Raw genomic sequence first — 27297 nt, forward strand, 5'->3', positions numbered from 1 at the left:
AAAAGCGACTGACTACAGGGTCGACGACCAAGGGACCATATGGCTGAAAGATCGCATATGTGTACCCTAGGATCAAGGGATCCGTGCCGAGATTCTGGATGAAGCGCATAACTCCAAGTACGCCATACACCCAGGATGCACGAAGATGTACCAAGACTTGAAGGACCGTTTCTGGTGGAACGACATGAGAATGGACATAGCCGAATTCATGGCTAAGTGCGACATTTGTAGGAGAATCAAGGCTGAACACCAGCGCCCTGCCGGTCTGCTGAAACCACTTGATATTCCCATATGGAAGTGGGATGACATTTGTATGGACTTCATAACAGGATTGCCCCGGACTCAGAAGGGCAATGACTCCATTTGGGTAATCGTTGATCGCCTGACCAAAGTGGCACACTTCATCCCCATCAAGACCACGTACACCGTGAGCCGACTATCCGAACTGTACATGGAGAACATTCTAAAACTCCACGGGGCACCACGAAGCATAGTATCAGATCGAGGCCCTCAATTCACCGTGAAATTCTGGCAGAGCTTGCACAAATCCGAGGGACTCAACTAGATTACAGCACTGCCTTTCACCCCCAAACCGATGGGCAGACTGAGAGAGTGAACCAGATACTCAAAGACTTGCTTAGAGCATGTGTGCTAGCCTACGGGAATGATTGGGAGAAGAGTTTGTCCTATGCTGAGTTCACGTACAACAACAGCCATCAGGCTAGTTTGAGGATGTCACCCTTCGAGGCACTTTATGGCAGGAAATGCAGAACATCACTGATGTGGTCAGAAACCGGGGAGAGATCATACTTTGGTCCAGACTCTATCGTAGAAGCTGAATAAAATGTCGCCAAGATCAGGGAAAACCTGAAGATAGCGCAGAGCAGACAGAAGAGCTACGCCGACAAGAAAAGGAGAGACCTCTCGTTTGAAGTCGGAGACCACGTGTACCTGAAGGTGTCACCGCTCCGAGGCACCAAGAGGTTCCATGTCAACGGGAAGCTAGCTCCGAGGTTCATTGGACCGTATCCGATCGTCCAAAAGATCGGGGGATTGGCGTACAAACTGAAGCTACCAGAAGAACTTGCTGGGGTACATCCAGTTTTCCACGTATCTCAGCTACGCAAATGCTTGCGAGTGCCGGATGAGACAATACCCCCAGAGGTAGTGGACTTGCAAGAAACGCTTGAGTATGTCGAGTATCCCATGAAGATACTGGCCTGGGCAGATAAGGAGACTAAGAGGACCTCCATTCCCTACTGCAAGGTTCTTTGGAGTAATCACACAGAACGGGAAGCCACTTGGGAGAAGGAGTCCGATCTAAAGGAGAAGTACCCACACCTTTTCGAGGACCAGGTAAACCTTTAATCTCGGGGACGAGATTCTTGTGAGGGGGGGAGTCTGTAACATTCCATGTTAACCTTTAGAAAGTTTGTTTAACAAAAAATTCGGATTTCAAAAATTTTTGCGAGTTATCTTGGATTGGAGGGATTGCTGAATTTTTATTTGAGTGGATTTTCGAATTGCTTGATTCAAACTGTGTGGGATTTGAATTTGAAAGGGCCAAACAAATTCAAATCCAAAGCCTACCCTATAATACCCCTCGTGGGCCACCAGCCCACCGGCCAACGCAGCCCCAGGCCCAGCTGACCTCCTTCCCTTTTCTCTTTTTCCCCGCGCGCCACCGGCCCAGCACCACCGGCCCAGCCCATCGTCGCGATCTGTCGCGACGCTTCGCTTTCCCTTCGCCCGGGGCAGCTGACGGGCGGGTCCCACCCGTCAGCTTTCCCTTCTTCCTCCGCCCGCTCCCTCTCCCGGCTCGCTCCGCCACGCATCGCCGCTCGCCCCCGCCTCGCGACAGGATAGCGAAACCGCTGCTCCTCTTTTCGCCGCGCCCGCGCTCGCCGACGTCACCTCGCGCGTGCCTGTCTCCACTCCGCGACAGTGCAGCGCAACCACCCGCGCGCGCTCCCTTTTCCCCCATGCCTCGGCCACCCGCACTGCAAAACCCTAGCCCCGCGCTGCAGCCGCTTGATGCCCGCCGCGTGGCCGTGGTACAGACGCCGGGCATCGCCGCCCTCGGTGTCCGGGCCCGCGCCGCAAGCCCTAGGGTCACGCCCATAAAAACCCCAAGGTCGCCCCCCGAAGCCCTAGCAACCCGCACCCTTTTCTCTATCCGCCGCCACCGCACCAGAGAGAGGGAGAGAAGGAGGAGGAGGAGCAGTGCAAGAGGAGGAGGACCAAGAGCAGTGCGAGGAGGACAACGCCGCCGCCGCCACCGGAGCTTCACCAGGCCGGCGCCACGTACAACGACATCAACGCCGTAGCTCATCCTGCACGGCCCCGACCCGCCTGCACCAGCCCACCACCACGCCAAGTGACCCACCAGCGAACCCTCGATGAGCGCCACCGCCGCCGTCCCTTTTTCTTCCCCTCTGCTGCCAGCGACGCCGAGGAGCCTTCTATAGCAAGCCCTAGGGACCCCCACTTCCCTTCCGGCAGCCGTGCCGTCTTTTGTGCAGGACCCCAACGCGCCGCCGTCTCCCCCGCTACCGCCGTCGCCCTACCGGAGCCGCGTCGTGCCGCAGGCCCGGGATGCCGGTGCCCCGCGCACGGCACGGCCACGCCGCGGCCCTGGGATGCCAGGACCCGCGCGCGTGCGTGCGCACCCATGCCGCGAGACCCGACCACGCCTAGCCTCGCCATGCCCGTGCCACGGCCTCACCGTGCGCATCCACCCCCGCGACATGACCGCGACGTCGCATTCGCGTCGTGGCCAAGCCGTTGAGGCTTTTCCCCGAGCACCCTTCGGGCGTCCGCACTCGCACGCGCGCCACGGCGCCCACACGCACACACACACGCCCTTCTACCGCACCGGATCCAGCCCTGCCGCACCTGATCCCGCGGAGACCGACACCTGGGCCCGACCTGTCAGTGAGAAGGAAAGGGGAGGAAGCCGCCAGCGTGGAGGAGAAGAAGAAGAAAGGGCCGCCAGCCCAACTGTGGCCCATGAAGGAGTCAGGCCGAGATCACGTTGAGCCAGCAAAGAACCTAGACCCCCAGGCCTGCCTACACGGCTGGATAGCCCACCTGCCCGAGCCGGCCTGCTGAGCCGCAGGCCGAGCTGACCCCGTGAGCCAAGCCGAGCCGTTGGGCCTTGAGCCGGCCCATCACCACTTTCGGCCCAGAACCAAACCGAGACCTTTTTCTTTTTCCTTTTTCGGCCTGACCCGAGGGGCCCACCTGTCAGCCTCAGGGCGAGGCTGACTAGTGGGGCCCGTTGACCGTGGACCCACCTTGACCGTTGACCGGTCAACGTTGACTGATCAATGCTGACGTCAGCAGGGCCCACTACTGACGGCAGCATACCCGGATCCCCCTGATGATGTCATATTGACGTCATGCTGACATCAGCATGCCACGTGGCACGCCCTGGTGCTGCCACGTGTCTCTGTTTAATGATTTTCTTTTCCAAAATTCCTTTATTGATTTCAGAAATAGGTTTTTCCTTAGAAAATTCATAATAAATCAACGGGACCTCCGAAAAATATGAAACCAGTTCCATAATTCTTCTAAAATCATGAACCACCCGTTAGAGTAGGCATTGTGGTGATTTGGATCATATTTGTAGCATTTTGTGCATATTTGCACTTTGGTCCCTACTCTAAAATCATGAACCACCCGACCACGAGGAGTTGACCGACGGCCAGGACTACCCGGAGGCCCAGGAGGACTTCGAAGAGATGCCAGGTTCACGCCCATCTACGATTTGAATTCCTATTAGGCATTGCTTGTAGATGTGCTATCGCTATATGTATACTTATATCAAGATGAACCTGCATGGCCCATTTCATGAACCTTGCTCCTTGCCAACCTATCTTACTTGTTTATTATACGAAATGCCTTGTAAATCCTTGAATGTGTATGTGTGGGAAACGTGTGGATAGTCTTGGCGTGTGTGAAGTGGTACTCTTCAGGAGTTGGTGACTAGGGTTTAGCCGGGAGTGGGCAACCTAACTCGATCGTGGATCGAGGGCTTGGGGTGTGTATCTTGGCACACCCTACGGAGTACCTGTGGCGGGTACAGCTTTGGTTACGTGTTTGAGGTGTTAGAGGCACCCGTTAAGGGTGCAGTCGTGGACCACCGTGGTGGATACGCTTTTGACGAAGATGCCCGCTTCGGCAGTTAAGGACCGGGTGAGAGTAACTATGATTTGTGGGAATCTGTTAAGCGTGCACACCACTTACCCATTATGAGGGTGGGCCCGGTCCGGGGTGAGCAAGTGCGGTACCAAGCCGGTAGGAAGGTCGAGTATCGGTGCAGGGGAAGGAGGTGCTGACCTCACGTTCCCCGAGACGCATGGGAGGCTTCACAGTCCCGGGGCGACCTCCTGTGGGAGGATGCGCTCAAGACCCGGGAAAGCCAGATGGTGCCGTGGCTCCTAATTCCATTTTAGTAGACCGGTGTTTCGTATACTAGTCGGCTGATCTCCGGCTAGTGTCGATTCGAGTGGGTCCAGGTGTACAACCCCTGCAGGGTGAAAACTATACGTATAGCCGCGTCCTCGGTTATGGACATCCCTACTCCTCTATTGCTCTTATTAGTTAGTGTTAGTCATAATTTCTACCTCCCTCTAGAATAACTTCCTGCCAGGGGGCAGTTGAGATGCGAGGAGAGGGAGTCCTCGCATCGACTTGGCGGCTTTGGAAGGTGTGTGTGATCGGGGGTCCGGGATGCCGGAAGGGCCCGAGTCGGGAATGAAAGGAGATGTGTATTCTTATATATATATATATTGCATGCATAGGGAAACCCCAGCTTTACCTCTTGAACTCTGTTATATCTGTAGTATAGACCATGATAAAGCTTGCATACAGATAGTGACGTGAACCTATCCCATTCCTTGGGGATAGCCTGGTACGATGCAGGACCCGATCCGGAGTTCGACCCCAACGACGATGGATGGTACGACTGAGGCCCGAGCTACGCTCAAGTCGCCTGTGGAGGAGGTTCCCGAAGATGATGAACGGCCGAAGACCTAGCTACCGTTTTGCGCCTTCTGCTTGTTCGATCTAGCCGAGAGGCTTGTAATAAATTCCATACTACAAATCCTTTGGATTTATGTAATAATTAAACCTGTGTTTGACCTTATAATGAGTATGACTGTGATATTATACCTGAAATGAGTTCTGTATGTGACAGCGCTTGATCCAGGGACTATCACGATGATACAGGGAGTCGGATTCCTCGATTCGGGAATCCGGTTTGTTTCAATGACGGTGCGGGTTCCCTGAGTCAGGTTCAGAAATTCATTGAGCTTGCACTCAATGAGTCCCTCAGGTATATGATGTGCTCGAAAGGCGGTCCAGAACTCATCCCAGGTGACAACATGATCGGCAGGCTGCATGGCATAAAAATGATCCCACCATAGGCGAGCTGTGCCGTGGAGTTGCTGGGCTGCAAAAAGCACCTTGTTTTCATTTGAACATGAAGCAGACAATAAAGCGAACTTGGACTCGATGGTTCAAAGCCAAGCGTCTGCGTCCAGAGGCTCGTCTGCCTTATGGAATAATGGAGGCTGGGTACTGAGAAAGTCTTGATAACTAGCCGACAGGGGATTCATCTCGGCCTCGGGATTGCTGATGGAAGTGGCCCATCTGAGCTTGTACAAGTTGGTTGAGAAATTCTGTTTGTCAGGCCATGACCTCGACCAAATTTGGAGGTGGCGGTGGTGGTTGCTGAGAACCACTGTCCTGATCTGCCCGGAATCCTTCCGGGGTTCCGCGAGTAGCTCCAACCATCTGAAATAAAGGAGATATCCATTATCAACCATATTCTTACTCCAATTTCATATGATATGCAATTACCAAATGGAAATGTAATTCATACGCTCCATTCAATCCACTTAGAACAGATGCAAGGACATTGAACAGGATAACAAAACACAAGATTTAGATTGCTATATAAACACTGGTGATCCTTACATTTTACACCAACGCACTTAAACCATACCAACCTTTACCTAAGGACCCATGCCACATATACAACAAGTGGCTCTACATCTAGATAGACCACACACCGCTTATGTTACATTTTTCTACATTAATTACAACTAGACTATCACTCACTCAACCCCAACTAAAAGTCATCAAAGTTGCCCATTGATGACTGACTACCTGAAGAGGAATGATGGGGACTGATGACAGGATCTCCGTGCTCAGAGTCGATCTCGGAGACTCAATTTCTTCGGGATCTTCTTCTCCTTCTTCTTCAGGTTCCGGTACTGCAGGAGGCACAGGCTGCTGTTGGAGCTCATTTATGTGCGCATTAGCATCATCAACTTCGAGGATGAGATCATGAATCTGCTCTTGAAGAAATTCAATGATCGTGTTGCGTTGGGTGATTGTCGCATCACTCTCATTGATTTGATCTTCCCGATGATGAATAGTCTCATTTTGGGTAGCAATGATTCCATCTTTCTCAATCACCAAAGCTCGAAGTTGAACCACTTGGGTGATATGTCTATCAGCTTCCCTATAGAGACTTCACGCAGCATTAACCAATTGGCCCATCTCACGACGCAGTAACAATTGGTAATGATACTGCACATTCATAAATCGCATCATACCTCGAAGTGCTTCTTCCGGTGGACCTTCCAGTGTGTGACTCTCAGGAACTACCCTGAGATTCCACTCTGGCTCATTAGGATCTGTCGTAGCAAATAAACCAATGGGCTGTCCTGCGACTTCCCTAGGATGCTGATTACAGAAGACATAGATAGCTTCCAGTGCTGCCCCTTCAATGGTATCCATGATTCGATAACCCATTACTTCAATTTCAATGGGTTGCCATTGGGAACGATGAGGGTGTTGAGGGATAGTCGTTCTGACTCGAGCTCGATACATGCCCTCCTCCTGATATTCTACTGCATCATATTGTGGAGGGTCTGTATAGCCAAACGACCTTAAGGACTCCCAAAGTAAACGAGGAAAGCCCTCCCAATGCAGGGCATTTGTATGGAGATGCCCTACTGGATCCCAAAAGATGTTAGGAGGGGCTGCCATCTGCAACAGAAATGCAAATGGTGAGACTTTTTTACCTTGCTGAGAAAGTACAAGATAAATGGAACGAGATAATCAATTCTGATAACAGTAAGGACTAAAAATCAGATGGAAGCCTAAGGTACTTTAAGATACCCAACTTAAAACTACCATCAGAACCCTATCAACCCATTCCAGAGAAAAATAACATACCATTCATCCTTGGCAATATTAAACATACATTACATTCTTTTGTTTAACAACAAATTATGCATGCACGTACTACTCGTCCTCACAACAAAAACAATTGCCGAATATCCTCGGACTTACGTGGTTAATTCCGGTGGCACATCCATACGTCTCTCACTATATAACTAATCGGTAAATCCTACTCGTCCTAACCTCTTAATCGTGGTTAGTGTACCTGCAGAAGAGCACATACATATATATCATGAAACTTTCATGGCAGCACGACATGAAAGCGTCCCCAAATAGTACTGTTCACTATAGAAACAGCATCTGTACAATTACCGCTGTACAGACAACGTTAACATACGTTATCAAAATAACATATTCACGGGGGTACCGCAAAATGCGGGGGTATGAACAGCGATCGCCATACCCTGCGCCGAACCATATACTCCCAATATGATCAACCTAAGTTGATATATTGGCCGCATCTCAAGTAGGCCACTGCTTGAGAAACAGCGTTCGGTTCGCATCACCGACGGGAAAGCTAACTCCCAAGTTAGCTGAGGATCCTTACCTTCTTACCTCACAATCGTAGGTGTCGTTACAAAATGTAAGATTGGGTTGTACATGAATTTAAATTTTGACAGAAAGTAGTGCTGTAAGTTAGAACTATCTATACATATATAGATACTAATAACCACCTGATATTTCCCATATAAGTCCCTAGGGCTTTATGTTCTAGGCATCAACCTTAACGGATCCAACGTACTTTGTAAACTCATTTGTTAGCAAATTTTATCCTGAAAACACTTTATAAGAGCTTTTCCAGATGTAAGGTAAACTTACAGCTCTGATACCAGCTGTGGCAGAACCGCCTGAATTATTCCGGCTCAAGTGCGCTAATGATCGCTATACAGCAGACATTAACTCCACGCACTTCAAATGGAATAATCCATTGGTCTGTCGGGTCTCCGGCCGATACAACCACGGTTCAACAGGATCAAAGCAGGTTTACCTCGCACGAAGGCGAGCTTACAATCACAGAACAGCTCATTATCTCTTAATTTACAGATAATCAACATTATTACAAACCAGGTTCAAACTTAAGTAAAACTTGTACAAACCGTGTTTAAACAGACAAGCCGAACAGCTTGTCTAAACTCACAGCGGAAAGAAAAGAACACGTGACTACAAACATTGCGAAAGTGGACACCATGCTCAGCCCAAGGCCTGGTGTCACTCAGGAGGGTCACTGCCAGCCGGGGACGGATCCCACTCCACGGACCAGCCAAAAGGAACAGACGTTGGCCATGCAGGATTGTCCACGGGATTCTCGAAGGTTATACCTGAAACAGATACTAGCAAGGCTGAGCATTCTAATCCTCAGCAAGGCTTACCCAGGTTTGGGTATACTTTAGACCGTAACTAGACTCATGCAGGCATTGTAAAGGCTCTGGGTTTATTTTCAGCTGAAAAGCAACAAAGAGTATAACTTACTTTCAAGTTTTAGCTTTCAGATTCTAGCTTGATTAGCCATTCTAGGTAAGCACCTATACTAAACAAGTAAGAATAGAGATTATCATCCATTAAGATTATTCCATCAACAATTACACTTTTTACTCTATGTGGTAGAAGGAATAAGCAGTCTCAATCTTCATGAGAAGCGGACGATTCTGAATCGAATTCAACCTTGCAAGGTAAACCTAACTATCACGCTGGGAACATCCAATGATTGTTCCGAAGCAACCGTTTGCCTTTCATTCCGGGTCGTGGAGCAGGCCACCACAAGCGACTTGTAGGACCGTACGCACACCAATTGTGCAGGACATACGTCTGTAGCGCGACTACATGAACCCGTATTCCTGTCTGCCTTGCAGAACGTACTCCCACACGTCGGTGCGTGAGAAAAACCAAATTTCGAGTGGTGGGAGGTATGCCCACTTGCCGGGCCAATTGGTTACTAGGCTTACCGCTTTACCATATTTCGCGGCATGTGGCTAGTACTTTCAAACACTTAGCCACCACTACCACACTTTGACCTTAACATTTTTATCAAAACAGACAGGGTAAATCTTCAGGTCATGATACAGTACATGACGCTGTCCATCATCCTTATAGTGGTTGCCGAATTGTAAACAAGCAACTCCTATATCGCGCGAGTGACAAGAAATCACTCGACTTTTACCGGTCCTATTAAGCAGAGCGTCTATGCGATAAGGACTCGGGTACAATACATTGGATTCCTAAGATCTTATGCAATTAGGGTTTCATTTCAACTCCTAGACATAATGCAATAATGAATTGTAATAAATTGAAATACTGGGATATGCATCGGAGCATGCCTTCTTGAGTGGGGTTGGGGGCAGGAGTGTCAGAGGCTTCCGAACTTTGGTTCGGGGCTTCAGTTAGTTCCTCGACGACTTGTGTTGGGTCTTCAGAAAACCCTTGCTCCTGTCCTAAGACCAACTCGTAGTCTCCGTCGTCGAGCGTCGTTGATTCTATATGATATGCAACAATTTAAGTAAAATGAGATTTGAATTTAAGATCTTACATCACAACAAGGTTGCAATCCAACAGAGTCAACACACATGAGTTCATGAAATAAAAGGGGTTTAGGCTTGAATTACCATTCATAAATGAGTCATGATTATAGTACTGAATTTATTGCAAACAGGAACTAGAACATTTGAATTTTAATTTAAATTCCAAGTTTAAATTCAAAACTTAAGTAAATAGAATCATAAAGTCTTGGGAAATTTAATTATATACTAATCATCAACACATTAGAGTATGACAAAAAGATCTTAACCAATTAGTTTTAAAGAACATGCTTAGTTAACTTTAAAACATTTCAAATTTGAATTACCTAAATCCAAAAGAAGTGGAGCTACTAAACAAATTTAAGTTTGAAACTTTTACACAAGGTTACACATAGCTTATAGAAGTTACATATTAAAAATCATAAGAAACAAAGTTAAAATGTAGAAGTTATGTACAAAATACCCTTTAACCTTAGATTTAAAACAGATGCAAAAGTATTTTATTTCAAACTAAACTTCATTAATAAAAGTTGTAGGGTTTGAAATCTAGTTTTCAACAAAATTTGTTTTGCAATTTTTGGATTTTTCTGTAGTTTTCTACGAATTTTGCAAGGCAGCAACATAACCACATGAAATAACAGAACTACTAGAGGGGGGGGGGGGGTTCTCGGTATTTTGCACTTGGGTCCCTGGAAAAAGCTTTCTTCTCACAGATGTACCCCTGCCCGGCCTCGACAACAGCCGGCCGCTCGGTCCCGACGCGTTCTCGCCAGTGGCGAGGTCGCCGGCGGGGAGGAGCCGGTCGGGCAGGGCCTACGGGACCTAGGCAACACTGTGGAGGTGGACGTGCACGACGGGCGACAGTGGAACAGGATCAACGACGGGAAGGTGCGGCGGCCGTGGCGGCGCGTCGCCGTTCTCGGCAAAGGGCCGGCGAACAGGAGAAGCTAACACGTGCACGAGCACCAAGGAGCGATGGGGATGCGATTTCCATACTTGGATCGGCCGAGGAGGTGGCGGAGGGGTGCTGTCGACGGCGAGGTCAATCTCGGGTGGCTCCGGTGAGGGGCGGCTCGGGGTGGGGGTGATTCCGGCGAGGGGGTGGCCGGTGTTGGACCGGATCAGCTCGGGGGGTTAGGGGAGGAGGTGAGGAAGTGATAGGACGAGGGAATTGGGCGGGGTGGCGCGGTTGAGGAGAATCCCGGCGAGGAGGAGTGGCGGCGGCTCGGTGTCGCGAGGAGGAAGAACAGGCAAAGCAGCCGGGGCGAGGGGGCTCGATCAGGTTTTGTAGCAGCGCAACGGTTGGTAGAAGAGAAGGAAAGGGAGGGGGAGATCACGCGGCCAGGCACAGAGCGGCGGGCGGCGCCGGCGTGCCCGACGGGGCGGCGTGGCGGCCGCTCGGGGCGTCTGCTCGACGTGGAAGAGCGAGGGACGGCCAGCGAGGATAACATGGGCGGTGGGAGGAGGGACCAGGCAACACGTGGAGCGAGACGCAGAGCTGCAGGTGCTCGGGGGCGGCCGGCGGTAGGAGCCATGCGCGCGCAGAGGAGCAGAGGAGATCTGGGTCTCGGGGAAGACGATGGGGGACCTGGTTGCAAAAAGCAGAAAATACAGGGGCCTCACTGTAATGTATTGGTAACCTTCCAACTAGTTCTCAAATGGAGATGGGCCCAAAAGCAAAAGTGTGTAGTTTTTCAAAATGCACAACTTTGCTTTAAAGTTCATCCACAGAAGAGCAACAGTTTTGAAATTAATATGAAACTTAGCTAAATTTTCAAATTTTATGTAAATCCTATAGATAAAACTACACCACACATACATCCAAAAGGTAGTTTCACCTACTTTTGCGATTTAAACACAAGTTTTGAACTTTTGCAAAATAACCCTCATATATTTGAATTCTACCCCCTATATTCACCCACTTAGCACAAAAGGACCCTGATTTTAATATATTTATATAAACAAACACTTCTCCTTGTCATTAAAATTTTTAAACATACTTTTGCTACACTTTGTACATAACAACACACTAAATATCTAGGATGTGACCATGCTATTTACCTGAATGTCACACCTATGCTATCACAGACATCAAATTGAAAGACATTCCTGTAGTCTGTGAGTATCCCGATGTCTTTCCGGACAATTTGCCTGGAATGCCACCAGACAGAGACATCGAGTTTATTATTGAGCTTCAACCTGGCACCGCTCCTATTTCAAAGAGGCCGTATCGTATGCCTCCTAATGAATTGGCCGAGTTAAAGACCCAGCTTCAAGATCTTCTTGACAAGGGTTTCATACGCCCAAGTGCTTCACCTTGGGGATGTCCCGCTCTCTTCGTAAAGAAAAAGGATTATAGTCTTAGACTATGTGTTGATTATCATCCACTCAATGCGGTCACTATCAAAAATAAGTACCCTCTTCCCCGCATTGACATCTTATTCGATCAACTAGCTGGAGCTAAAGTCTTCTCTAAGATTGATCTACGCTCTGGTTATTATCAGATCAAAATCAAGCCTAGTGATATTCCAAAAATGGCTTTCTCGACCAGATATGGACTGTATGAATATCTGGTTATGTCTTTTAGACTCACTAATGCACCGGCATATTTCATGTATCTTATGAATTCAGCCTTTATGCCGAAGCTCGATAAATTCGTCGTGGTTTTCATCGACGATATTCTGATATACTCCAAAACCAAGGAAGATCATGCTAATCATATACGTGTCGTTCTTCAACGACTGCGTGATCACCGCCTTTATGCCAAATTCTCTAAATGTGAATTCTGGCTGGACAGTGTGAAATTTTTGGGACATACTATCTCTAGTGAAGGCATATCGGTTGATCCAACCAAAGTTCAGGAAGTTATGGATTGGAAGCCTCCAACTTCAGTCCATCAAATCCGTAGTTTCCTTGGATTGGTAGGATATTGTCGCCGATTCATTCTAGACTTCTCCAAAATAGCCAAACCCATGACTGAACTACTTAAGAAAAAGGTTAAATTCCATTGGGATGATAAGTGTGAAGAAGCATTTCACACACTGAGAAAAGTTCTAACAACCGCTCCAGTGCTAGCTCAGCCAGATAGTACCCAGCCTTTCGATGTCTATTGTGATGCTTCTGGAACCGGACTTGGTTGTGTTCTTATGCAAAACAATCGGGTCATTGCTTATGCATCCAGAGCATTCCGGGATCATGAACAAAATTATCCAACCCATGATCTTGAGTTGGCAGCTGTTATTCACGCTCTCAAGATTTGGAGACATCATCTTATGGGCGCCAAGTGTAACATTTATACTGACCATAAGAGCCTCAAATATATCTTTACCCAAGCTGACCTAAATATGAGGCAAAGGCGTTGGTTAGAACTGATCAAAGACTACGATCTTGAGGTACACTACCATCCTGGCAAGGCTAATGTGGTTGCAGATGCACTTAGCTGCAAAGCACATTGTCATTGCTTATCTATAGAAGCCTTCAATGAAACTCTTTGCTATCAGATGAGAAATCTCAATCTGGAAATTATTCCTCAAGGTAGTATGTATTTCATATCTATCGAATCTACTCTTCAAAATAGAATCATCATTTCACAATTACATGATGAAGGCATCAAAATTATCAAGCAAAAACTATCCCAGGGAGAAGTCAAGTATAGATGTTTCCACACTGATCATCAAGGAATTCTATGGTTCAACAATCGTATTGTTGTGCCTAAGGATCATCAACTTCATAAACAAATCCTTGATGAAGCACATATATCCAAGTTTTCTATTCATCCTGGTAGTACTAAAATGTACCAAGACCTTCGACAAAACTTTTGGTGGACCAGGATGAAAAGACAAATTGCTAAATATGTATCTGAATGTGATACGTGCTAGAGAGTCAAAGCCAGTCATCTAAGGGTATCTAGTACACTCCAACCACTACCCATCCCATCGTGGAAGTGGGAAGACATTAGTATGGATTTTATCGTTGGTCTTCCCAACACATCCCAAAGACATGACTCCATATGGGTAATTATTGATAGACTTACAAAAATTGCTCACTTTCTTCCTGTGCATACCACTTATTCTGCCAAGAAGTATGCCGAAGTCTATCTTGATCAAATTGTTCGATTGCATGGTGTCCCTAACACCATCATTTCTGATCGAGGGGCACAATTCATTGCCCGCTTCTGGGAACAATTGCAGTCTGCTCTTGGAACCAAACTAATTCGAAGCTCTGCATATCACCCACAAACTGATGGACAGACTGAGCGAGTTAACCAAATTCTTGAAGATATGCTCCGAGCTTGTATTATTAACTATGGTACAAGCTGGGACAAGTGTCTCGCCTTGGCCGAGTTTTCCTACAACAATAGCTACCAGTCCAGCCTTCAAATGGCTCCTTTTGAACCGTTATACGGTCAAAGATGTCGAACTCCTTTGAGTTGGTCTAAAACCGGTGAACGCCAAATTTTCGGACCAGACTTAGTTACCGAAGCCGAAGATAAGGTTAAACTTATCCAAGACTTAAAGCCGCCCAGTCTAGACAGAAGAGTTATGCAAATCAAAGGAGAAAACCTTACAATTCCAAGTAGGGGATTTTGTCTATCTCCGAGTATCTCCTGCCAAAGGTGTTTAGCGTTTCGGCATAAAAGGGAAGTTAGCACCCCGATATGTCGGACCATTCGAAATCCTTGAAGTCTGTGGCCTAGTGGCTTACAGAATTCGTCTCCCTTCTCAGTTGGCAGCCGTTCGTGATGTCTTCCATATCTCTCAACTCAAGAAATGCATGAAAATGCCTACTGAGATCGTTGGATCACAAACCATTGACATCGAACCTGATCTATCTTACACCGAACAACCTATCCAGATCCTTGATACCAAGGAGAGAGTCACCAGAAGAAAGAAAATTCAGATGTATAATGTGGCAGAACCGCCTGAATTATTCCGGCTCAAGTGCGCTAATGATTACCATACAATAGCCATCAGCTTAACACACTTCAAACGGAACAATCCCTTGGTCTGTCGGGTCTTCGCCCGATACAACCACGGTTCAACAGGATCGAAGCAGGTTCACCTCGCACGAAGGCGAGTTCACATCACAGAATAGCTCGTCAACTTTTAATTTACAGCCATACATACATTATTACAAGCCGAGTTCAAATATAAGTAAACTTATACAAACAGTGTTCAAACTGACAAGCGTAACGGCTTGTCCAAACTCACAGCGGAAAGAAAAGTTTACGTGACTACACACGTCGCGAAGGCGGACACCACGCTTAGCCCTGGGCCTGGTGTCACTCCGGAGGGTCACTGCTGGCCGGGGACGGGTCCCACTCCACGGTCCAGCCACAAGGAACGGACGTTGGCCACACAAGGTTGTCCGTGGGATTTTTGAAGGTCATACCTGAAACAGATATTGGCAAGGCTGAGTATTCTAATACTCAGCAAGGCTTACCCGAGTTTGGGTATACTTTAACCCGTAACTAGACTCATGAAGGCATTGCAAGGGTTCTGGTTTATTTTCAGCTGAGAAGCGACTAAGTGTATATCTATTTCCAAATTCTAGCTTTCAGATTCTAGCTTGTCTAACCATTCTAGGTAAGCACCTATACTAAGCAAGCAAGATATAGATTATCATCCATCAAGATTAATTCATCATCAATTACACTTTTTACTCGATGTGGCAGAAGGAATAAGCAGTCTCAATTCTCGTGAGAGGCGGACGATCCGAATCGAATTTAACCTTGCAAGGCAAACCTAACTCACACGCTCGGAATACCAACAGGGCGTTCTAAGCAACTGTTTCCCTCATATTCCGGGTTATGGATCAGGGCCACCACAAGCGACTGCAGGACCGTACGCACATCACTCGTGCAGGACATACGTCTGTAGCGCGACTACAAAACCCGTATTCCTGTCTGCCATGCAGAACGTACTCCCACACGTCGGTGCGTGTAAACATAAAATTAAAGTCGAGTGGTGGAAGCGCGTCCATTTGCCGGGCCAACCGGGTACTAGGCTTACCGCTTACCATATTTCGCGGCATGTGGCTAGTACTTTCAAAAGCTTAGCCACCACTACCACACATTTCGACCTTAAAACTTTATCAAAACAGACAGGGTAATCCTCAGGTCATGATACAGCACATGACCCTGTCCGTCATCCTTATAATTGTAGCAGAATTGTAAACATGCAACCCCTATATCGCGCGAGTGACAGGAAATCACCCGACTTTTACCGGTCCTATTTAGCAGAGCATCTAAGCGATAAGGACTCAGGTACAATACATTGGATTCCTAAGAGATCATGCAACTAGGGTTTCATCTCAACTCCTAGACGTAATGCAAGATATATAATATAATAATGAAATTGTAATAACTTGAAATATTGGGATGTGCACCGGCGCTTGCCTTCTTGAGTGGGGTTGGGGGCAGGAGTGTCAGGGGCTTCCGAACTTGGGTTCGGGACTTCAGTTAGTCCCTTGACGACTTGCGCTGGGTCTTCTGAAAAGCCTTGGTCTTGTCCTAAGACCAACTCGTAGTCCCCGTCGTCGAGCGTCGTTGATTCTATATGAGATGCAATAAATTAAGTAAGGTAAGGTTTAAATTTAAGATCTTATATTTCAAATGTTATAACTCACCAAGTTATCACACAAAAGCTCATAAAATAAAAAGGGTTTAGGTTTGAAACATTAGTTATAAAGGAATTATAAAGGTATTGCTAAATTTATCGCAAACAAGAACTGAAATATTTAAACTTGAATTTGAAAAGAACCAAAATTTAATTTCAAAACTTTAAATAAAAGATCATAAGGTTTTGGAAATTTAATTATACATTAAACATTAAACAATATCACATTATAGAATGACAATAGATCTTAATTAGAAAAGGTTATACAACAGGTTTAGTTAATATTTTAAATTTGAATGTCCACATTAAAAGAAGTTAAGTTTAAAACAAATTTGAGTTTGAAATTTTACACAAGGCTACATATAGTTTATAGAACATACATGCCAAAAATTTATAAGCAACAAAGCAAGAAATATAAAGGTTAAGCATAAACTACCCCTTAATCTTAGGTTTAAAATAGAGGTAAAAGTATTTTGTTTCAAACTAAACTTCATTAGCAAAAGTTATAGAGTTTGAAATCTAGTTTCTAACAAAACTAGTTTTGCCATTTTTGGATTTTTCTGTGAATTGATACAAATTTTTCAAGATAGAACATACACCCACATGAAATAACAGCCACTCTTTTACAAACCAGCCCCCTAAGTTTTACGGATAACCCCCTGGAAAGAAAACACTCAGAGCAATTGGATCCAAGGCCATGGCCGGCGGGGAGGAGCTCGGGTCCGGCCAAAATTCCGGCCATGGGGTCGCGGCGGTGAGGAGCAAGGGGAGGAAGAGCATGAGGAGACCTCAGGCTACCCACCGGTGGTCTTGGAGGGGCTCGAGGTGGCCGGAGATGGCTGCCCACGGGAGGCCAAGCCAGCGGCCAGAGGTGAGTAGCGGCAGTGGCGCTCCGGCGTTCGGGGGAGGAAGGGCCGGGCTGGGGGAGATGCAGTGGAGGATGAGGCAGCTGATGGTGCAGTTGGTTTGGGGAGGGAGAGGGCGGGGGTGCGAGCTCCACGGTGAACCGAGCTTGGCGGCGCTAATGGAGGGCGGCGGCGTTCTGGGCGCGCGCGAGCAGGTCCGGGGCGGCCTTTTATAGGCAGTCGAGGAGGAAAAGGGAAGCACGGCGAGCAGGGCTTCGGCTCGAAGTTGCCAGGGGGGGATGAACTGAAGAGGCTCGGTGGCGATAGAGGCGCCGGCGGGCGGCGTTGCAGTGCCACAAGGCGGCGTGGCACGCAGGCAAGGCACCAGCAGAGGGCTAGAGTGGTGGGAGAGCAGGGAGATGACGCGTGGGCGAGGGGGAGAACAGGAGGTGGGCGCCGGCGACCAGGGGTGGTTCACTGCGCCGGCGACAAGGCGCCAGAAGGTAGAGCAGTGGGGGCAGGGGCGCCAGGAAGAAGAAGGGGGAAAGAATAGAGCCGGGGACTGTTTTGCAATATTAGAGAAAAATAAGGACCTCACTGAAAAGAACTTGCAACTTTTAAACCAGTGCCCAAATGGAGATGGTCCAAAAAGCAAAAGTGCATAGTCTTTGAAACTATACAACTTCTCTTTAAGGTTCGTCTGCAGTTGAGCAACAGTTTTGAAGATACTATAAACTTAGTAATATTTTCAAATTTTATGTAAGTCATATGGATAAAATTACTTTTACATATATACCCAAGGGTAATTTCTCATATTTTTGCAATTTAACCACAAGTTACCATCTTTTTTAAAATAACCCTCATGCTTTTAAACTTTTCCCTCCATTTCCACCCATTTTGCATAAAAGGACCTCTAGTTAAGTTTAATTACATAAATAACACTTTGTCCTTAACATTGCACATATTAAGCACACTTTTACCATACTTTGCACATAGGAACCTACCAAAACTCTAAGGTGTGACCAAGCTATTTACCTGAGTGTCACAGCCTTCCCTCCTAAAAAGAATCTCATCCCGAGATTCTGGAATAGAAAGGAATGGAATAGTCAAACCCGGAGGTGGGCTTGGAAGAAGTCGGGGAAGTCATGCTGAAGATAGGATTCGGTTTCCCATGTTGCTTCTTCTTCCGTATGATGGTTCCATTGAATCTTGTACATTCTAATGGTTTTTCTTCTGGTGCTTCTCTCTTAAGTGTCTAGTATCCTGATCGGATGCTCGGTATAGGTCAGATCTGGTTTGATTTTGATAGCTTGGGATTCGATGATTTCAGTAGGGATCTTGACACACTTCTTGAGTTAGGATACATGGAAGATGTTATGAACGGCCGCTAATTGAGGAGGAAGTTGAAGACGGTAAGCTACGGGTCCACAGACTTTAAGGACTTCAAAGGGCCCGATGTATCGAGGAGCAAGTTTCCCTTTTACACCGAACCTTTGAATACCCCGGGTAGGAGAGACTCGGAGATATACGAAGTCTCCAACTTGAAATTGTAAGGGTTTCCTTCGTACATCAGCATAGCTTTTCTGTCGAGATTGTGCCGTTTTGAGATTTGCCTGTATAATTCTTATTTTCTCTTCTGCCTCACCGACAAGGTCGGGTCCAAAGACTTTACGCTCGCCGGTTTGTGACCAATTCAATGGAGTTCTACAACATCGACCGTATAATGCTTCAAATGGGGCCATCTTGAGACTGGCTTGATAACTGTTATTGTATGAGAATTCTGCCAGTGGTAGACATTTGTCCCAATGCTTATCATATTGGAGGACATAGGCTCTAAGCATATCCTTTAAGATCTGATTTATTCTTTCCGTTTGTCCATCTGTCTAAGGATGATACGCCGAGCTTCGAATTAATTTAGTTCCAAGAGCGTTTTGGAGTTGTTCCCAGAACCGAGAAACGAACAGCGTCCCACGATCGGAAATGATTGTTTTAGGTATACCATGAAGGTGAACAATTTGATCCAAGTAAATCTCGGCGTACTTCTTGGCATTACACGTAGTGTGTACAGGAAGGAAATGTGCCGTTTTGGTTAATCGATCAACGTCTACCCAAATAGAGTCATGTTTCCGAGAAGTTTTAGGTAGTCCAACAATAAAATCCATACTAATATCTTCCCATTTCCAAGAGGGAATGGTTAAGGGTTGGAGGGTACCAGCAGTCTTCAGATGACTGGCTTTGACTCTTTGGCAAATATCACACTCTGAGACATACTTAGCAATTTCTCGTCTCATACGGGTCCACCAAAAGCTTTGTTTCAGATCTTGATACATCTTTGTACTGCCCGGATGTATAGAAAATTTGGATAGGTGGGCTTCGTCCATGATTCGCTTTCGGAGTTTATGGTCCTTAGGTATCACAAGACGTTTGTTGAACCACAAAACTCCCTCGGAATCCACCTGGAAACATTTGTACTTTTTCTCTCCCTGTATTAGCTTCTGCTTAATAATTCCAACTCCCTCACTACACTGCTGAGCTAGAACAATGTTAGCCTTAAGCGTGGCTTCAACCAAGAGATGGTTTAAGTCACCTTGGGGAATGATTTCTAAATTAAGCTTTCCCATTTCCCAACAAAGAGTTTCGTTGAAAGCTTCGACAGATAGGCAGGAACAATGTGCCTTGCGACTAAGGGCATCTGCAACGACATTAGCCTTGCCTGGATGATAATGTACTTCCAAGTCATAATCTTTAATCAGTTCTAGCCAGCGCCTTTGCCTCATATTCAAATCTGCTTGGGTAAAGATATATTTGAGGCTTTTGTGGTCAGTATAGATATGACACTTTGCACCCATTAAATGATGTCTCCAAATTTTCAAGGCATGGATGACAGCTGCAAGTTCAAGGTCATGTGTAGGATAGTTCTATTCATGAACTCTAAGTGCCCGTGATGCATATGCAATTACTCGGTGGTCTTGCATAAGGACACAGCCAAGTCCAGTTCCAGATGCATCGCAATAGATGTCAAAGGGTTGTGACACATCGGGTTGAGCCAAGACTGGAGCAGTAGTGAGATGATTCCTGAGAACGTGGAATGCATCATCACATTTTTGATCCCAAGAAAATTTGACACCTTTCTTTAATAGCTCGGTCATAGGTTTGGCTATTCTGGAGAAATCTGGAATAAACCGACGATAATAGCCTGCTAGACCAAGGAAACTACGAATCTGATGGACTGAGGTTGGAGGTTTCCAATCCATCACTTCCTGTACTTTACTAGGATCGACGGATATTCCGTCACCAGAAATGGTATGGCCCAGGAATTTTACGGTATCCAACCAAAATTCACACTTGGAGAATTTGGCGTATAAGTGGTGGTCTCTTAATCGTTGAAGGATGACATGGAGATGCTTGGCATGATCTTCTGGAGTTTTAGAATAGATCAAAATGTCATCAATGAAGACCACAACAAACTTGTCGAGTTCTTGCATAAAGACGGAATTCATGAGGTACATGAAATAGGCTGGAGCATTAGTGAGACCAAACGACATGACAAGATACTCGTACAGACCATATCGGGTGGAGAAAGCTGTTTTTGGAATACCACTGGGCCGAATCTTAATTTGGTGATAGCCGGAACGAAGATCAATCTTAGAGAATACCTTAGCTCCGGTTAGTTGATCGAATAGAATGTCAATGCGGGGTAGAGGATACTTATTTTTTATAGTCACCGCATTGAGAGGACGGTAATTGACACACAGCCTTAAGCTATTGTCTTTCTTTTTCACAAACAGGGCTGGACAACCCCACGGTGATGCACTCGGACGAATGAAACCTTTATCCAAGAGATCTTGGAGTTGGATTTTCAATTCAGCCAACTCGTTAGGAGGCATGCAATAAGACTTCTTGGAGATAGGAGCTGTACCAGGTTGGAGTTCTATGATGAACTCGATATCTCTGTCTGGGGGCATCCCAGGTAAGTCATCCGGGAAAACATCCGGATATTCACAGACGACTGGAATATCCTCTAGCTTGACCCCAGATGTGGCATAGGTGCAAGAATTGAAGGACTTTGGTGGTGGAAGATAAAGAAGAGTAGGCTCATTTTCCGGTGAACCTATCTCCACGGTTCGGGAAGGGATATCTATTGATACATGGTACTGGGTCATCCAATTCATTCCTAAAAGAACATCCATTCCTTTTAGGTCTAGTAATAGTAAATCTGACTTTATCAGAGTATTACCTATTTGAATTGGCACTCCCCTACAGACGTGATTTGAAGAGACGCTACCACCAGGAGTTGTTATCACATATATCCCATTAACAGGATAAATTTCCAAGCCTATCTTAGTTCCAAACTTTGTATTGATAAAACTATGGGTGGCACCGGTATCAAAAAGAACAATAACGGGGTAATGGTTGATAGAAAATGTACCCGTCATTATTGGTGTTCCCTCGGGAACTTCGGAGAGTGTAGTGAGATTCACCCTCCCTTGACGGACCTGCACCACTTGCTTTTTGCCTTTTCCCTGGTGGTTCGGATTAGATGCCTGCCCTTGGAAAGATTTCCTAGGTTGAGGGCGGTCCTTGATGAAGTGGGACGGGCTTCCACAATTGAAACAACGATAATTGCTGTTTCCTGGAGTAGCTGGTGGAAAGCTCGGCCGTGGACCTTGCCGTGGTGGCTGTTGATTTTGCGGCAGCGGTGGTCGATTGAATTGTACCTGTTGGGGAGGTCAGGCTACCCATCTGCCAGGTAAATTGCCTCGAGGCGGAGCTCGAGGGGTGTTACTCGGAACCAACCGATACCTTGGCGGCTGTGAAGTTGCAGGCCCTGTGGGTGCTTTCCGTTTCTTTTCCGCTCTGTGAGCGGCAATACAATCCTCTTGAGTAATGGCCATATTGACCAACTCATTAAAATTGTCGGCCTTTACCAAATTCAGCCATTCTTTAAGCTTGGTGTTTAGGCCTCGGCGAAAGCGATCACATTTGCGGGCATCGGTGTCTGCATGAGATCCTGCATACTGGCACAGGTGATTGAAAACCTGTGCATACTGCGTAACAGTGCGGGTACCTTGGGTTAAACTCAAAAATTCATTGAGCTTCCGCTCAATGAGTCCCACTGGTATGTGATGTGCTCGGAACGCAGTTCGAAACTCGTCCCAGGTGACGACGTGATCGGCAGGTTGCATAGCATGAAACTGGTCCCACCATAGACGGGCAATGCCTCGGAGTTGCTGGGCTGCAAAGAGTACCCTATTCTCATCTGAACATGGAGCTGGTAGCAAGGCGAACTTGGACTCAATAGTTCGCAACCAGGCATCTGCGTCCAAAGGCTCATCGGCCTTATGGAATAATGGAGGTTGGGTGCTGAGGAAGTCCTGGTAACTGGCCGACAGGGGTTCACCTCGGCCTCGGGGTTGCTGCTGAAAGTGGCCCATTTGAGCTCGTACAAGTTGATTAAGAAGCTCAGTTTGCCGGGCCATAACCTCGGCCAGGTTGGGAGGTGGCGGTGGTGGTTGCTGAGAACTACCAGGCTGACCTGCCCGGAATCCTTCCGGGGTTCCTTGAGTAGCTCCAACCATCTGAAATAAAGGAGACCTCCATTATCAACCATAATCTTACTCCAGTTTCAGATAGTATGCAATTACCAAATGGAAATGTAATGCATATGCTCCATTCAATCCACTTATAACAGATGCACAGATACTGAACAAGATAACCAAAACACAAGATTTAGATTACTATACAGATACTGATATCCTTACATCTCGTATCAACACGCTCAAACTATTACAAACCTTTGCCTAAAAGCACATGCCACACATACAACAAGTGGCTCTATATTTAGATAAACTACACACCACCTATGTTACATCTTTATACACTAGTTACATCTAAACCATCACCCACTCAGCCACAACTAAAAGTCATCAAAGTTTCCTACTGATGACTGACTACCAGAAGAGGAATGATGGGGACTGATGACAGGATCTCCGTGCTCAGAATCAAGTCCTGAGACTCCTTCAATTTCCTCTGGGTCTTCCTCTTCAGCCTCAGGTGCTGCAGGTGCAACGGGAGGAATCGGGGCTGCTGCAATTCTTCAATATGAGCTTGAGCATCGTCAACCGCAAGGATCAGATCTTGGACTTGTGCCTATAAAAATTCAATAACAGTATCGCGCTGAGTGATTATGTGATCACTCTCATTGATCTGATCTTCCCGATGGTGGATGGTCTCGTTCTGAGTAGCAATAATCCCATCCTTCTCAATCACCACAGCTTGAAGTTGATCCACCTGGGTGATATGTCTAGTAGCTTCCCCATGGATACTTCGCGCAGCATAAATCAAATGGCCTATCTCCCGACGTAGCAACGAGTGATAATGGTACTGCACACTCGTGAAACGCCTCATCCCTCATAGGACTTCTTCTGGTGAACCTTCCAATCTATGACTCTCAGGAATTACCCTGAGGTCCCATTCTGACCCACCAGGATCTGTTGTAGCAAACAAACCAATGGTTGTCCTATGACTTCCTCAGGATGTTGACTACAAAAGGCATAAATGGCTTCTAGTGCCGCCGCTTCGATAGTATCCACAACTCGATAGCCTATCATGCTGATCCCAATAGGCTGCCATTGTGAACGAAAAGGATGCTGAGGAATAGTCATCCTGACATGAGCTCTATGAATTCCTTCTTCCAAATGTTCGACAGCATCATACTGAGGAGGCTCCGTGTAGTGAAAAGACTACAAGGACTCCCAAAGTAGACGAGGGAAACCTTCCCAATGGAGGACATTAGTATGAAGATGCCCTTCCGGATCCCAGAAAATGTTAGAAGGTACTGCCATCTGCGACCAGAATGCAAATGGTGAAACTTTTTATCTTGTTAAGAGAGTACAAGATAAACGGAACAAGATAGTCAATTCTGATAACAGCAAGGACTGAAAATCAGATGAAAAACTAAGATTCTATATAAGGTACCCAACCTAAAACTATCCTTAGAACTCCAATAACCCATTCCAAAGACAACAATATATCCTTCATTTTTTGTTACTTCAAACATATATGAAAATCCTTTTGTTAGCAGATTATGCATGCACGTACTACTTGTCCTCACAGCCAAAACAACTGCCGAATATGTTCGGACTTACGTAATTAATTCCGGTGGCGTAACCATACGTCTCTCACTATATATAACTAATCGATAAACCCTACGCATCCTAATAGCGTAAACGTGGTCAGTGTACCTGCAGAAGAATACACATATATATATCTCATGAACCTTTCATGGCAGCACGACATGAAAGCGTCCCCAATCATTGCTGCTCACTATAGAAACAGCATCTGTACAATTACCGCCGTACAGACAACGTTAACTTATGTCATCGAAACAACGTATTCACGGGGGTACCGCAAAATGCGGGGGTATGAACAGCGATCGCCATACCCTGCACCGAACCATATACTCCCAATATAATCAACCTAAGTTGGTATATTGGCAGCATCTCAAGTAGGCCACTGCTTGAGAAACAACGTTCGGTTCGCATCACCGACAGGAAGGCCAAGCTCCCTCAGTTGGCTGAGGATTCCTTACCTTCTTATCTCATGATCGTAGGTGTCGATACGGAAAGTAAGGTTGAATTATACAAGAATTTAAGTTTTGACAGAAAGTAGTGCTGCAAATCAGAACTATCTATACATATATAGATACTGATAGCCACCTGATACTTTCCCCCAAATAAATCCCTAGGGCTTTACGTTCTAAACATCAACCTTAACGAGTCCAACGTACTTTGTAAAACTCATTTGTTGGCAAACTTTTATCCAGAAAACACTTTTTAAGAGCTTTTCCAGATGTAAAAGTAAACCTACAGCTCTGATACCAGCTGTGGCAGAACCGCCTGAATTATTCCGGCTCAAGTGCGCTAATGATTACCGTACAATAGCCATCAGCTAAACGCACTTCAAACGGAACAATCCCTTGGTCTGTCGGGTCTCCGCCCGATACAACCACGGTTCAACAGGATCGAAGCAGGTTCACCTCACACGAAGGCGAGTTCACATCACAGAATAGCTCGTCAACTTTTAATTTACAGCCATACATACATTATTACAAGCCGAGTTCAAATATAAGTAAACTTATACAAACAGTGTTCAAACTGACAAGCGTAACGGCTTGTCCAATCACAGCGGAAGAAAAGTTTACGCGACTACACACGTCGTGAAGGCGGACACCACGCTTAGCCCTGGGCTTGGTGTCACTCCGGAGGGTCACTGCTGGCCGGGGACGGGTCCCACTCCACGGTCCAGCCACAAGGAACAGACGTTGGCCACACAAGGTTGTCCGTGGGATTTTCGAAGGTCATACCTGAAACAGATATTGGCAAGGCTGAGTATTCTAATACTCAGCAAGGCTTACCCGAGTTTGGGTATACTTTAACCCGTAACTAGACTCATGAAGGCATTGCAAGGGTTTCTGGTTTATTTTCAGCTGAGAAGCGACTAAGTGTATATCTATTTCCAAATTCTAGCTTTCAGATTCTAGCTTGTCTAACCATTCTAGGTAAGCACCTATACTAAGCAAGCAAGATATAGATTATCATCCATCAAGATTAATTCATCATCAATTACACTTTTTACTCGATGTGGCAGAAGGAATAAGCAGTCTCAATTCTCGTGAGAGGCGGACGAATCCGAATCGAATTTAACCTTGCAAGGCAAACCTAACTCACACGCTCGGAATACCAACAGGGCGTTCTAAGCAACCGTTTCCTTCATATTCCGGGTTATGGATCAGGGCCACCACAAGCGACTGCAGGACCGTACGCACATCACTCGTGCAGGACATACGTCTGTAGCGCGACTACAAAACCCGTATTCCTGTCTGCCATGCAGAACGTACTCCCACACGTCGGTGCATGTAAACATAAAATAAAAAGTTGAGTGGTGGAATCGCGTCCATTTGCCGGGCCAATTGGGTACTAGGCTTACCGCTTACCATATTTCGCAGCATGTGGCTAGTACTTTCAAAAGCTTAGCCACCACTACCACACATTTTGACCTTAAAACTTTTATCAAAACAGACAGGGTAATCCTCAAGTCATGATACAGCACATGACCCTGTCCGTCATCCTTATAATGGTAGCAGAATTGTAAACATGCAACTCCTATATCGCGCGAGTGACAGGAAATCTCCCGACTTTTACCGGTCCTATTTAGCAGAGCATCTAAGCTATAAGGACTCGGGTACAATACATTGGATTCCTAAGAGATCATGCAACTAGGGTTTCATCTCAACTCCTAGACGTAATGCAAGATATATAATATAATAATGAAATTGTAATAACTTGAAATATTGGGATGTGCACCGGGGCTTGCCTTCTTGAGTGGGGTTGGGGGCAGGAGTGTCAGAGGCTTCCGAACTTGGGTTCGGGGCTTCAGTTAGTCCCTCGACGACTTGCGCTGGGTCTTCTGAAAAAGCCTTGGTCTTGTCCTAAGACCAACTCGTAGTCCCCGTCGTCGAGCGTCGTTGATTCTATATGAGATGCAATAAATTAAGTAAGGTAAGGTTTAAATTTAAGATCTTATATTTCAAATGTTATAACTCACCAAGTTATCACACAAAAGCTCATAATAAAAAAGGGTTTAGGTTTGAAACACTAGTTATAAAGGAATTATAAAGGTATTGCTAAATTTATCGTAAACAAGAACTGAAATATTTAAATTTGAATTTGAAAAGAAACCAAAATTTAATTTCAAAACTTTAAATAAAAGATCTTAAAGGTTTTGGAAATTTAATTATACATTAAACATTAAACAATATCACATTAGAGAATGACAATAGATCTTAATTAGAAAGGGTTATACAACAGATTTAGTTAATATTTTAAATTTGAATGTCCACATTAAAAGAAGTTAAGTTTAAAACAAATTTGAGTTTGAAATTTTACTCAAGGCTACATATAGTTTATAGAACATACATGCCAAAATTTATAAGCAACAAAGCAAGAAATATAAAGGTTAAGCATAACTACCCTTAATCTTAGGTTTAAAATAGAGGTAAAAGTA

This window comes from Panicum hallii, chromosome 6 (genome assembly GCF_002211085.1).
Source record: "Panicum hallii strain FIL2 chromosome 6, PHallii_v3.1, whole genome shotgun sequence".
Classification (NCBI taxonomy): Eukaryota; Viridiplantae; Streptophyta; class Magnoliopsida; order Poales; family Poaceae; genus Panicum; species Panicum hallii.